Here is a 12949-nt window from a genome sequence, read left to right on the forward strand (position 1 = left end):
AGGCATCGGGAAAGCGTCGAAGGTTGCCACCTCGTTTACTCGCCGGAAGTCGACGCATAGCCGCAGACTCCCGTCGGGTTTGCGTACAGGAACCAGGGCGCTCCGCCACGGGCTCCTTGATGGCCTAATCACCCCCAGTGCCCGCATCTTCTTTACTTCCTCGCGTACTTCCTTGGTCAGGTGATGTGGTATAGGCCGCCAACGATCCCGTACCACGACGCCGGGTGGGGTTGGGATGGAATGATACGCTGCTCTAGCCCACCCTGGTTCTTCAGAGAAGGTCCCTTGGAATTCCCTTATGAGGGTCCTTACCTCCTCTTTCTGGGGCCCTGATAGCTCCATTCCTATTTTAATCTCCTCCAGGGTCGCCGGGGCCTTTCCTCCTCCCGCTGCTTCCGGGCTCCTTACGTTTTGTTGCTCCCTCTCTCCAAAGGCGGCCCAGCCCTCCGGCTGGTGCCACTCCCGCAGGAGGTTGACATGATAGATTTGCCGGGTGTTCCGATGCCCCGGGCGATATACCTCATAATCGACAGGCCCCGCCCGTCGCGTGATCTCAAACGGTCCCTGCCACTGGGTTAACAGTTTACTGGTTGAAGTGGGTAGTAACACTAACACCTTTTGCCCTGGCTGGAATTCCCGTACCTTGGAGCGCGAGTCGTACCTCTCCTTCTGCCGTTGCTGAGCGTACCGTAGGTTGTCTGCCGCCAACTCGCGAGTCCTTCGGACTCGTTGCTGGAACTCTCTTTGATACCTGGACGGGCTGCCGATAGCTGCGGGTCCCTGTTCCCACTCCTCCCTAAGAATCTGTAGTAGGCCTCGTGGGCGATGGCCCAGCACTAATTCGAAAGGGGAATAACCCAGGGATTCGGATGGGGCATCTCGCAGCACAAATAATGCCAGCGGCAGCATCAGGTCCCAACACTGTGGGTCGCCCTGAACGCATCGCCGGAGCACCCTTTTCAGGGTACCATTGAATCGTTCTACCAACCCGTTGGTCTGTGGGTGGTACACTGAAGTTCGGAGCTGTTTGATTCGCAGGGTTTGGCATACCCCTCGTAAGACGCCCGACATGAAGTTCCGCCCTTGGTCCGTAAGGATCTCGCGGGGCACCCCTACTCGGGAGATCCAGCGTACTAACTCCTCCGCAATTCGCGGCGCCGTTACCGACCGCAGCGGGACGGCGTCTGGGTATCGAGTGGCGTAGTCCACAAACACCAAGATGAACCGGTGGCCACTGCTGCTGCGGGGCAACGGGCCCACCACATCCATAGCAACGCGCGAGAAAGGCACGTCCACAACGGGCAAGGGTCTTAAAGGGGCCCGTAGGGGCCGGTCCTCCCTAGCCCTCTGGCACACCGGGCATGCGGCGCACCGCCGGGCCACGTCTTCCCTCATCCGGGGCCAAAAGAACCATCGGGATATCTTCCCAAGGGTCCGGTCCCTGCCCAAGTGTCCCCCCATGGGGTTCGCATGGGCCAGTTGCCATACCACCTGCCGGAAACGGCTGGGCACCACCAGCTGTCCCCCCGCCCCGGTACCACCCTCCCCGTGCGGGATGTGATACAAGAGATTGTGCCTCACCTGGAACTCGCTGCCCCCATCCGGCTCCGTCTCCGGTTGGCGTCGCCCCTCTCGGGCCTTTGTCCACAGCTCGTGCAGCTCAAGATCCTCCTCTTGTCCTTGTCGGAACTGTGGTCCACTCGCGATGTCCTGCCAATCCACGAGGGGTTCTTCTCCCTCGGCCTCGCCAAACCACTCGTCCCGGACCCCCTGAGCCCGCCGGGCCATCTCTAGGTCCCGAACCCTCTCTAACACGTCGTAAAGAGGGGCCCAATCCCTACCCAGCAGCATATCACATGCCAGTTTGGGGGCGACCCCGACTAATATCTCGTCCCGGAATTCCATGACGTGCACCCGCACCCGGGCTCTATGGAGGGCCTGTGTCTCCCCATGGAGACACGCCACCCTTATGGGCTCCCCTTGCCACCGCTGCCCGGGTGGAAGGAGCTCTGCCTTAATCAACGATTGGGCGCACCCTGAATCCAGGACGGCTGAGAGCGGGCGGCCCTCCACGCGGGCTCTCACCGTGGGACGCTCCCACCGAGGTTCACCTTTCCCGGTCCCGAAGCTACAATCCATCGGCTCCCCCTGGGTTTGATCTCGGGGGTTTTCTCCCAACCTATGGGGGTATCCCTGGGGCCGCCGCCTATCCGTGTGCCGCCCTGGACATTCCCGGGCGAAGTGCCCCATCTCTCCACAATGGAAACACACCCCATCCCTATTTGGGGTTCTGGGGCCTGGTTTACGTCGCTCCGTTTCCCTGCTGGGTACCGGTCCCCGCCTCTCACGCGGGTAGTGCCACTCGGCCGCCATGAAGGACTCGGCCAATCTTACAGCGGCCTCGCAAGACTCTGGAGAGTGTTGGCGGACCCACCTCTGCGTCCGCTCTTCCAGGTCATTGATAAATTGCTCCATCACGATCTTATCCACCAGTGCGGCCAGCGTACACGTGGGCAGGCTGACCCACTTACCAAACAGATCCCTAAGGCGCTGCAACAGTACCCGGGGCCGCCTCTCCTCTGGTCCCTTCCGGGCCCGAAACAGCCGCCGATAATGTTCCGGGTTGATTTCGAGGCGGTATAAAATGGCAGCTTTAACAGCCTCATAGTCCCGGGCCTCTTCTCGCGATAAGGCTCTATAGGCCTCTTGGGCCTTACCCACCACTAGCGCCCCTAGCTGGCTCGCCCAGTAGGCCTTATCCAGCCCGAGCATGATCGCTTGCCGCTCGAACGCCTCCAGGAAGGCCTCCGGATCGTCTTCCGCCGTCATTTTCGGCATCCGGGTGATCGGGGGGCCCTGTTGAGCCATCATCCTTTGCTGTGCCCCCAATAACTGGGTCACAGCCTGGAGCGTCTGGGCCACCAGGTCTGTTGCCGTCATCTCGGCTGTCTGCATCCCGCAATTACCCCTAGATGGGGAATGGCCTTCCCGGCCAATGCACCACTTGTGACCGTCGGGCTAGCGGAGGGGGAGGGAGCACCCCCTTCGGAACAGCGTCCCGGGGGGAAGGGTGGTGCTATCCCCCTGGGTCCGGAGCAGATGTAAGATAATCAGGTCCCCGCCCTGGTTCTCGCCCGCCACGACTTGTTGTAAGGTTCAGTGGGACGGCTCCTGATTCTCCGTAGCCCGGGGTCCCCGACGGTCACGTTGCGGGGCTCCGCCACCCCTTAACACCCCGGCCTTACGCCTCCTGGGATTTCCCGTGGGCAAGTCCCCGGCCCTCGCCTGGGGTGCCCCGGTGATGCTTCTCACCGGGTCCCCTGCCCGGGGTAGAAACCTAGCCGGCGGGCACCCCCGCTTCCGGCCTGGGTCCTTCTGGGTCCCCCCTTTCGGTTCTGGCCCGCTGGTGTCCGGCGTTGGTCCAGGCGCTCACGGTGCCCCGTCGGGGTCCTCCCAGGTCCCAGCGCCGACTCCCGATCCGCAAACTCCGGGCGCCGTCGGGTCGCAGTCCCAGTACTCCCCGTCGCTGGAACCTTCGTCGTCCTCCTTGATGCTTGAAGCTAGTTGGAGTTCAGCTGCAGCCTTGGATTTCCTGGTTTGCTCCCTGAAGGACCAGACCAGTGCAGAATAATCCTCCTTGGAGGTGAATCCCGTCCTCCATCCTTTGTGGGCTTTCCTTTTTAGCCACAGGAGGTCCGCTAGGTCCCTGGAGAGCCAGGAGGGCTGCTGTGCCTTCTTGCTGCCTTTCCTCTGTGTTGGAATAGATTTAGCTTGTGCATAGAGGATTGCTTCCTTGAGAAGCAACCACTCTTCTTGAACTCCCATCTCCCTGGGGTCACGGTCCCTGAGGGCCTGACCAACAAGCCTCCTGAGCTTGTCAAAGTCGGCTTTTCTGAAGTCAAAGACTTCTGTGTTGCTGACTGACTTGCTAGCTTTACGGCAGATGGTGAAGGTGATCAGCTCGTGGTCACTGTCACCCAGCTTCCCATCGATCACTAGGTCGCCGATTAGGTCGTCCCCCGTAGCCAGTACCAGGTCGAGCAGCGCTTTGCCTCTCATTGGCCCATAGACTTCTTGAGTCGGGTAGAGGTCATCCACGCACGAGAGAAAGCTTTGCGACCGCTAGGATTTTGCTGAGTGATCTTCCCACGAGATGTCCGGGTAATTGAAGTCACCCATGACAACCAAGGTCCTGGAGCAAGCGGCCTCAGCCAGTTCCTGGGCGAACTCCTGGTCAAGCTCAGGACTTTGAGTGGGAGGTCTGTAGTAGACTCCCACCATTGTGTCCCCTGTGCCATATTCCCCACAAATTTTTACCCAGAGGGTCTCTAGCTGTCCATGCTGGTTGCCAACATCAGCTTGCAGGGACATGTAGCTTTCCTTCACATAGAGAGCTACACCCCCGCCCCTTTTGTCAACACGATCCCTCCTGTACAGGGTATAGCCCTCTATACCTGTGGTCCAGTCATGGGTGGAGTCCCACCAGGTCTCCGTTATCCCAATGACATCATAATTCTTTGCACTGAGCAGGAGGACGAGCTCGTCCTGCTTGTTACCCAGGCTCCTGGTGCTAGTGCACAGGCAGGCAAGTGTGCCCTTGGGGGCTCTTGCCTTGCCACAGATTGTGCCAGGGCTGGGGCAGGGGTGGGTTCCCTTAAGTGCTTTGGTCCGCTGGCTTTGCAAGGGCCGCTCAGCGGGCCAGCAGTGGCAGTAGTCCCCCCATCCCCCAGCGGGCTTAGTTTAAAGCCCGGTGGAGCAGGTCAGCCAGCCTGGCTGAGAAGAGCCTCCTCCCCAGGGGAGAGAGGTGGAGGCCATCTCTTCCCAGCAGCTCGCTGCCTCTCTCGCCAAAGAGTGGGCTGTGGTCATGGAAGCCAAAGCCTTCCCGATGACACCAGCTCCGCAGTCTTTGGTTCACTGCGTGGATCCTACTCTCCCTCCTCAGCCCATAGCCCGAGACTGGGAGGATCAATGAAAACACCACCTGAGCTCCCAGACCCCTGAGCCCTGCTCCCAAATCCCTGTAGCGCCTCATGACCTGGCTGGGGGTGCTCCGAGCCGTGTCATTGGTGCCCACGTGAATAAGGAGCATGGGGTAGTGGTCTGTGGGCTGGAGGACCTGTGGGCTAAGGGGTCGGGGCGGCAGATTGCCCCCTCAGTGCCCCACAGGATGGAGTCTCCCACAACAAACACCTTTTGCTTTGACTTGGGGAGAGTGGGGGCAGTAGCTGCAGTAGAGCCTGGGTTGCCTGCAGGAGCTGGCAACTGGGCAGGCTCTGCTGGGGCTGCAAGAGGTGTGAACCTGTTGCTAAGCTCCGGCAAGGGAGGGGCCTTGGTGCGGCGGGCCTTCGGGCCCTTGACCACCTTGGTCCATGCCCCTGACTGGGCAGAGCGGGAGGTCCCAGAGTCCTCCTTAGTCCTGGAGGGAGACGGTGCTCTCCCCTGTGGCTCCCGGGGGAGAAGGGCCTGGCAATAGGAGTCTATCTCCTGCTCGCAGTCCCTGATGGCACGCAGTCTCTGGACTGTGGCCTGGAGCTCCGCCAGCTGGCGCGCCAGAGACCCCAGTAAGAAGCAGACCCCGCAAGGGGAGGTGGGCATGCTCCCTGGCCCCAGAGCCTGAAAAAGGGACAGGCAGCCCCCGCAGCCAAGAGCCAGGGGCTCCGTCTGCGTGGAGCCCGGAACCATGGGCTCCGTCTGGGTGGCCGTCTCTGAGGTGCCCAATGGGGGGGCCGCAGAGCCCAAGGGGACCCTCGTGGTGCGGCGCGTCCCCATCCATGTCATGCCTCTGGTAGGCTGGCTATGGCTGGGGCTGACTACTCTGCGGGGGTTGCAGGCAGGGTCTCATGCCCTCCCGCGCCCTCCCCTGCACGAACTCCATGCTAACTCGAGCGCCTGTTTATGCAGCCTGTTTGCACGGCTCCGGTCGCGGGGCTTCCTCGGGGGCTGGGCCAAGTAGGGGCCTGGGCGGGGGCTGGACCCAGCCCGGCACCAGGCAGCGGCCTCCTCCCAGGGAGCGAGGAGTTAACCCCTTCCCACCACGAGCCCGCTTACCTCCGGCTGTGCTGGGGGTTGGCAGGGGGCTCTGCAGCTGCTGAGGGGGTGTCTGGGGGGCTTCGGGGGAGCGGGGGTGCAATGGGCTTCACCTGTGCATCTCTCACCGCTCTGGAGCCTAACTGAGCTTTTTTTTTTTTTTTTTTTTTTTCCCCTGTTTGGCGGGCCCTTTTAAACGGCAAAACTAGGAAGTGTGCAAGCTTCTGGCCATCTGGTTGCATTCAGCAAGCCTCAAATGGTAGGGGTGGTGGCTGACTCTTCATATTATTTCCAAATAGTTCAGCAAAAATTCTAATGAAAACCAAACGGATTTTCATTTGAACAGCATTTTAGGGCAGAAAGCTAAGACAAGACAAAGTGCCTTTTCTGTTTTCACTGTAATATCTCATGACAGAATAATCTGTAATGGAATACTCCCATAGAAATTACTTTATGACAAGCCAATGGGATTTCAATGCTGATTTTTAACAAATGGCAGGTAGGAGCCAGTTGATAAAAGATTTGATTTCTGAGCCTCTTACTGGCTCATTGTGCTCAGGGAATGATCATGCATACTTATCCTTGTGAAACACTGGCATCAGTTCAGCAAGGTGACTTAAGCCTATGGCTAACTCTATGTAACTGAGTGGTTCCAATTCACATGACTATTCTTAGACTCAAAATACCTTTTTGTATGGGTAGCTTTGAGACCAGAAGATTAAAAGTGCCACTTGAATGTGCTATGAATTTCAAGAACTGGTTGGTAAACTGTCTTCTCATCTGGTCTCTCAGATCTTCATAGCCCAGTATTTAGTACATTCACCTGGCATTTAGGAGAATGTCAGGACAGAATCTGAACCTAGATCTCCAAAATGTCCTAGGTGAGCTCCTTTGGCTATTCTGGCATGGGAATGTTTGGTTTTGATGAGAAATTCTATCCTGAACCTTTTGCAATGAAGGAGTCATTGAAACCGATCCGTTATCAGGAAAAGTATTGATTTTAATAAATTGTCATTTTCCAAATGCAGGAAAATCTCCAACCAGACCTAGTCACTACCAGATATCTGCAATGGTTTTACCGTTTTTCCCAAATCATGCACTGAACTGTGTGATTCAGGAGAGCTTGGTTCTATTCTTGGCTGTGGTACTGCTTGAGGGTGGCTTCGGACAACCATTTCAATGTTTTGTGCCGCAGTTTCTCCATCTGTAAAATGGAAATAATGAGATGAGATTCTTGTAAAGTGCTCCAAGATCCATGTGTGCAAAGCATTATGTAAAGACTATTATCCTGAGTGTGAGCATCCACCTTTTTCTCTCTTCATTTGCCTGGTTAATTTCAGTGTTTGAAAGAACTATCTGTGCTTCCAGCAATTCATTTAAACCCTCCTTGGGTGCACTTGCACTCTATATTACTTATAGTCTAGAAGGACATCTCATACTTTTAAAGCAACATGTTTATTCTCCTAATTTTTACAAAAATTACCCATGTGTTCAAAGCTGCATAAAATAGTATATTATCAGCTCAGTTGGCTTTTGATAGTTGTGGAAAGAAATTTATGCTATATAGCTTCCTTATTCCTGGTTTCTGTGGTGCCTGGATATGGTAGTTACAATTTAGGTGTTCTCAGTGCAGTTAGAAAACATGCTCTGGTTTTTTTCATCAGATAATCCATATCTGCAGCCTGATTTTTCTTTTTACTTTTAACATGTATAGGTGAATTTAGTGTTTGTGAAAACTTCTCACTGGCAGTAGTAAAGAATGCATTTTCCAGTTAAGACACACACGGAAGCTCCCATTTTTTCTTACATTGCCTTGCCAAAAATGCCTTAACATGGGATGCAGGCAGTAAAACACTTAAGCAGGTGAGTAGCCTCACTGTAGTCATTTAGACTGCTTGAAGCCAATCAGACTAATTACATCCTTCAGGTTCACCATGTGCTGAACTGGTCCCTTAAGCAGGAGCTATAAGGACCACCTCAGACATAAAAGGATAGAACAGTTTCTAAATCAATTGTGATGTAGAAAACCATTCACTAGCAACAGGACTAAGACCACCAACTACACTGATGTGATGGCAGTGACTTTTGTTTGTGACTGCTCTCTGCTGGATTTGAGCTAGTTAGTTGGAAGGCTCTGTATCCTCTGATTAATCTGCTGAATTCCTCATTCCCCGCTTTATCTTTAGCCATAAATACATTTCAAATTTGTGTTCTTTGCCACAATGCAAGTAAAATGAAGGAATGAATTAATAAGCATTAGTACACCCAGTCTAGTAATCATCGTAGCAACATTATTTTTCTTCAAAGCATTAACTGGCGTATGAGCAATCATAATCAGAAAGATCCCCTAAAGAAGGAATCAGTAAGAAATGTAACTTGGGTGATTATACCAATAACTTATTAAAATACAAACATAAAAACTTGAAAAAAGGATTGGAAATATGATTTGCATTCTTAATTTAGCACTTAGATAACTCACACCCCCAAGGGAGCATTTTGATTATTGGAAACAGATGCTATAAAGCACAAGCGACATTTTACTACCTCTTTATTTGAGACATTTTCTGTCAAAATGATGGTGTTTGTTTTCTGTGCCTAAAGCAATGCTTATCATTATTTTTTCCCTTTGAAGACATTTGTTGATATCTTCAAAAATATGTTGCCAATAAATTATTTTATGAGAATTCACTACAAAATGATAAACTTACAAAATATTTATTAAAAAAAACAACCCATAAACCGGTGGCTATGTCAAAAGGAAGATGTTTTAAAAACTGGATTTCAGGCTGATGCCTCAGCTGCCATAAAAGGAGAGAAGAAAAATTGTCATGGAGCCAGGGGGAGTACGAGCAGATCCCAAAGGCCTTAATATCAATTTTCTTTCTTCCCATGTTAGCTGCATCCCTTCTAGTAATGCTGACTTTTTTTGTGGACCATGTGGGCCCCTAGTCCTGGCAGGTCTTCTGTCTGATGCTCATCTGTAGCTTTAAGGGTTCCTCAGCTTTCTACCCCAGTAAAGTCTGTGGATCTAGCAAAACAACTGGGGTGGCTGGGAATGACAGATCCTCTTTTGACATCAGCTACAGACATTCAGAGACATGAAAGGGTGTTTATATAATCTTCCTGAGCATTGTTTTTTGATGATTCTTGAAGTTCAACAACACTAGAACTGGTGGATCTCACAAGCATGAATATGCAAAGATAATATTATTCAAGAATCACAGTTACTCCTAATAGATTTTCTTTCTCAAAATTATTCAGAAAATATTAACTCAGCATATTTAAATAATGTATTAAAATCAGAGCACAGCAGGAATAATATTTAAATTCAATCTGACAACATAAAAAATTAAAATAAAAGAGATCCTCACAGCAGTGGAAATGAGGAATTTTGAAAAAGTCTTTTGAAAGAAGAAATAATTAAAAGAGCTACTTCAACAAGATAATTTATGGAATCATCTTATTAGCAAATAAAAATGTGGTTGAATTAAATGAGACCTCTGTAAAATGCAGAGGATAATCACTGAAAGCAAGATGTGACATATATTACTTTTCAGGAAACTAAGAGCTACCAAAACAGACAAGTGGAGTGGTTGCTTTCTTGCAGTTGAAACCCTCTGTCAATAAAAATACTGTTCTTTCAGGAATGTGTATGTAAGCTCAAGGGGTGTACTTGGTAGCTTGTACGAGTACTTGTACAATTTTCTTGCCATTTTCCAGTTGGTCTAATATAAGGTATCATTTTGGAACCAAGAGTTCTAGTTTTTTGTATGTAAGCTCAAGCACTTATCCAAAGGGTCAAATAGACCAGCAGTTCTCAACTTTTTGCACCTTACGTCCCACCATTTTGTCAAAAAAACCCTGGTCCCACCATGAGAAAAAGAAAACCCTACCAAATTGCACTGTTCAAGATATCTGTTGATTCATTTATTTGAAGTGCAAACAACTAATTTTTGCAATTGGGCAATGAGTTGAACTTCCACCTACACAACCTTTGAGTCCACTGGTTGAGCAACACTGAAACAGACCATAAGAATTCAATGTTCAGGTGATTGTGGCAAGCTAGAGATGTTCAGTAGGAAATATTGATCTGTACCAGGATATGTGTTTTAGCTGGAGATTGTTGAGGTGGTGTCATGAATTGTCATTGGGGAATAGACATATTTAGCATGTTTAAACCTAGAAAAGAAAAGACAAAAACAAAAACAAAAAAATCCCCCCCAAAGCATAAGGAATGCTCTAGAAAACAATTTTTGGGGGCTAGGCTGTGTCCCAAGAACTCTTTGGCTTCCTAAAAGAATGTTGGTTGGATCTGTGGGGAGTCAATTCTCATCTAATTTAGCATGTCATAAAACAAAAAGAGTAGATGAAACAAACTAGGTATGTATTCTGTTTGATATTTTTAAATTATTTTCTCTACCACTTTACTCCATTTGGTAATAAAAATACTTGTTTTAAGAAAGCAGTTTGGCTGCTCCGTCAATGGGTATAGGATCCTTAAGCAAGGAGCTAGCAGGCACTTAAACACAGATGGATTTCTTTGGCAATAAGGACTTGGCATAGAAAGGGTATGGTATGTAGATTCAAGAGTGTAAGAATAGAGCAGTGAGATTCAATCCCTTAGGAAGTAAGACCAAAAGTCTGCATGCAGGGTAACCAAAATGGAGAGAGGTGTAACTGTTTCTGGGATTATCAAGGCCAAGACAAATGTGAGAGATTTATACCAATGCTTAAAGACAAAGAGGGCACATCCAGATGAGTGCACATGTGTGTTTCCCCAGGGACAAATAGCAGTGGCACATAGTTGTGCATATGGGCTGGCCCCAGAAGCCTTACCTGGGGCCCTGGTGGGCCTCCTGGGGCAGCAGTAGTGGGAATCTGGGTGCATGGAGCCCAGCTGTCCAGAGCCCACCATGACTGGCCAGGCTCCAGTTTTGGATGGCACATGCTGCAGCCACATGTACCACCCCACTTTTTTTTCCACTTTTTTTTTAATATACTGGAATTTCCCAGTATGTAATTTTTCTGCCATGTTGCAAATATGCAGTGTGGTGAATGGATCCACATGCATAGTATGCATTTCATGGCCTTCTCTTCCCACTTAACCATTCAGCAATTTAAATGGATCATTTAGTAACAGCTCTCCCGGTATCTTCTCCTCTAACTCCCTTCTAGATTCTCTCTAATTTGGATTTAATTTCTGTCCTTTAAAATTTCTTTCACTGGGGCAGCCAGTGAACTCATTCTGGCCACTACTCCACTTTCATCTTTCTTTTACTTTCTGCAGCTTTCAGCACTGCTGATCCCCCTCCACTTGACACCTTCCCTTTCTATTCTGCCCCCTCTTTTAGTGTGTCTTTGCAAAGCTCCTTCTCACATATCCACCTGCCTTTACTTTATTTTCTCCCTCAACACCTCAACAATGTGTATGAGTTCAAATAAAACTTCTGCATTAATGAGTCATATCTGCCTTTCTTACCGAATCAGTCCCCATTCCCATTGAATCCTGCATATCTGATTATGTCTTAAGCATACAATGCTACTAAGCCTGTTACCAATTCAAGACAAGCAAATCTGAACTTCTCATTTTCTTATCAGTTCCCATCTGTTTACCCTTTTTATCTCTTCATGTAAGTAACACTATCATACTTCTTCTGACTCAACCTCGCCATTGTGGAATTATCTTTGCTGTTTCTGGGTCTTTCTCCTCATGTCCAGACTGTTACTAAATCTTGCCACTCTCTTCTCTTCAGTATAACAAAAATTCAACACTCATTTTCTGTTCTAACAGCTAAAATCCTTGGCCATACCCCGACCATCTTCCATTTTGGCTTCCTCTAAAAACATTGCTGCCAAAATTGTATTCCTCCCTTGTCAAACAAACATCATCAGGGAGTCTCCCCTTAAGACCTTTCTGTTGGTTCCCCCTTTATTTGGTATATCAGGTTCAAATGTTTCACCATCACCATTAAGGATCTGCACAATACTTCTTGATTCTTACTTCTTTCTAGTTATTGCCTTTGTTCTGCCAACAACACACCCTTTACTGAGACCTTTGTTTTTTTCCATCACTTTCAGTTTTGTGAATTTTCCCATTCTGCTTTCCTGTTCAGAGGTTGACCTTCTAATTCTGGTGCATAAAGATGAAATCCTCTTCATACTTCCTTATTTCAAATAGCTGCTTAAAACTTATACAATATTCGCTGTTTCCATGTTAAAGAAACATAGAATAGTTTTCTTCTGTCAGCGAGTGAAATACTTCCTTACAGTGGTGGCACATAAGGGATATATGGGGGTCCACGTGCACCACCTGAGAGCACTGGTGAACCCCTGACAGGCTGCATTCCCTGCTTAGGCAACAGGAGGGGGGACAGGAGGGAGTGCTGGTGCCCTCCCTGTGAGCACCAGCTGAAGAGTGGGAGCACCAGAAAAAGCACCACTGCCACTTCTGGGAGCACCGCAGCCACCTCTGAGAGGTGAGATTGACTGCGGAGAGGGGACTTTACCCCCCTGGTCGCTGACTGGTCGGGGGGGGAGGGCACATGCTCCCCTAAGGTGGCACCAGATGCCCATGCTTCCTTAGAAAAAGGAAGTACATTCCTTTTTGTAAAACTCCTCTGTCTCTCTGTGCCTTACAGCAGAGCTTATTGCCTAGAAATGTCCCTGCTCTCTTCCCTGTCTGACTACATGCTCAGAATTTAAAGAAACATTAGACAACATTACATTCTCCATACCAACACCCTGTTAGAGGAGAACATTTTATATTTATGCCTTTCTGGTGAAACATGAATATAAAATTCACAGATTAAAGATTAGATTATAAAAATGGAGTTGGGGAGAATATATTTCAGTAACTTAAGAGAAAAAAATTACAGGAATATTATAACTAGCGCAAAGCCAAGTGTTATAAAACCTGGAAATT

General features: G+C 49.7%; 1 long non-coding RNA gene across 1 annotated transcript in view; it reads right to left on the reverse strand.

The window, feature by feature from the left end:
* LOC149874898 (uncharacterized) overlaps window positions 1-6103 on the reverse strand; it is a 44866-nt gene extending 38763 nt beyond the window's left edge. Inside the window, exon 1 of the long non-coding RNA XR_016438720.1 lies at window positions 6049-6103. This is a non-coding gene — a long non-coding RNA (uncharacterized LOC149874898). The remainder of the gene's footprint in view (window positions 1-6048) is intronic.
* Between the last annotated feature and the right edge of the window lie 6846 nt (window positions 6104-12949).

Source organism: Crocodylus siamensis, chromosome 1 (genome assembly GCF_052110815.1).
Source record: "Crocodylus siamensis isolate JL-2025a chromosome 1, ASM5211081v1, whole genome shotgun sequence".
NCBI lineage: Eukaryota > Metazoa > Chordata > Crocodylia > Crocodylidae > Crocodylus > Crocodylus siamensis.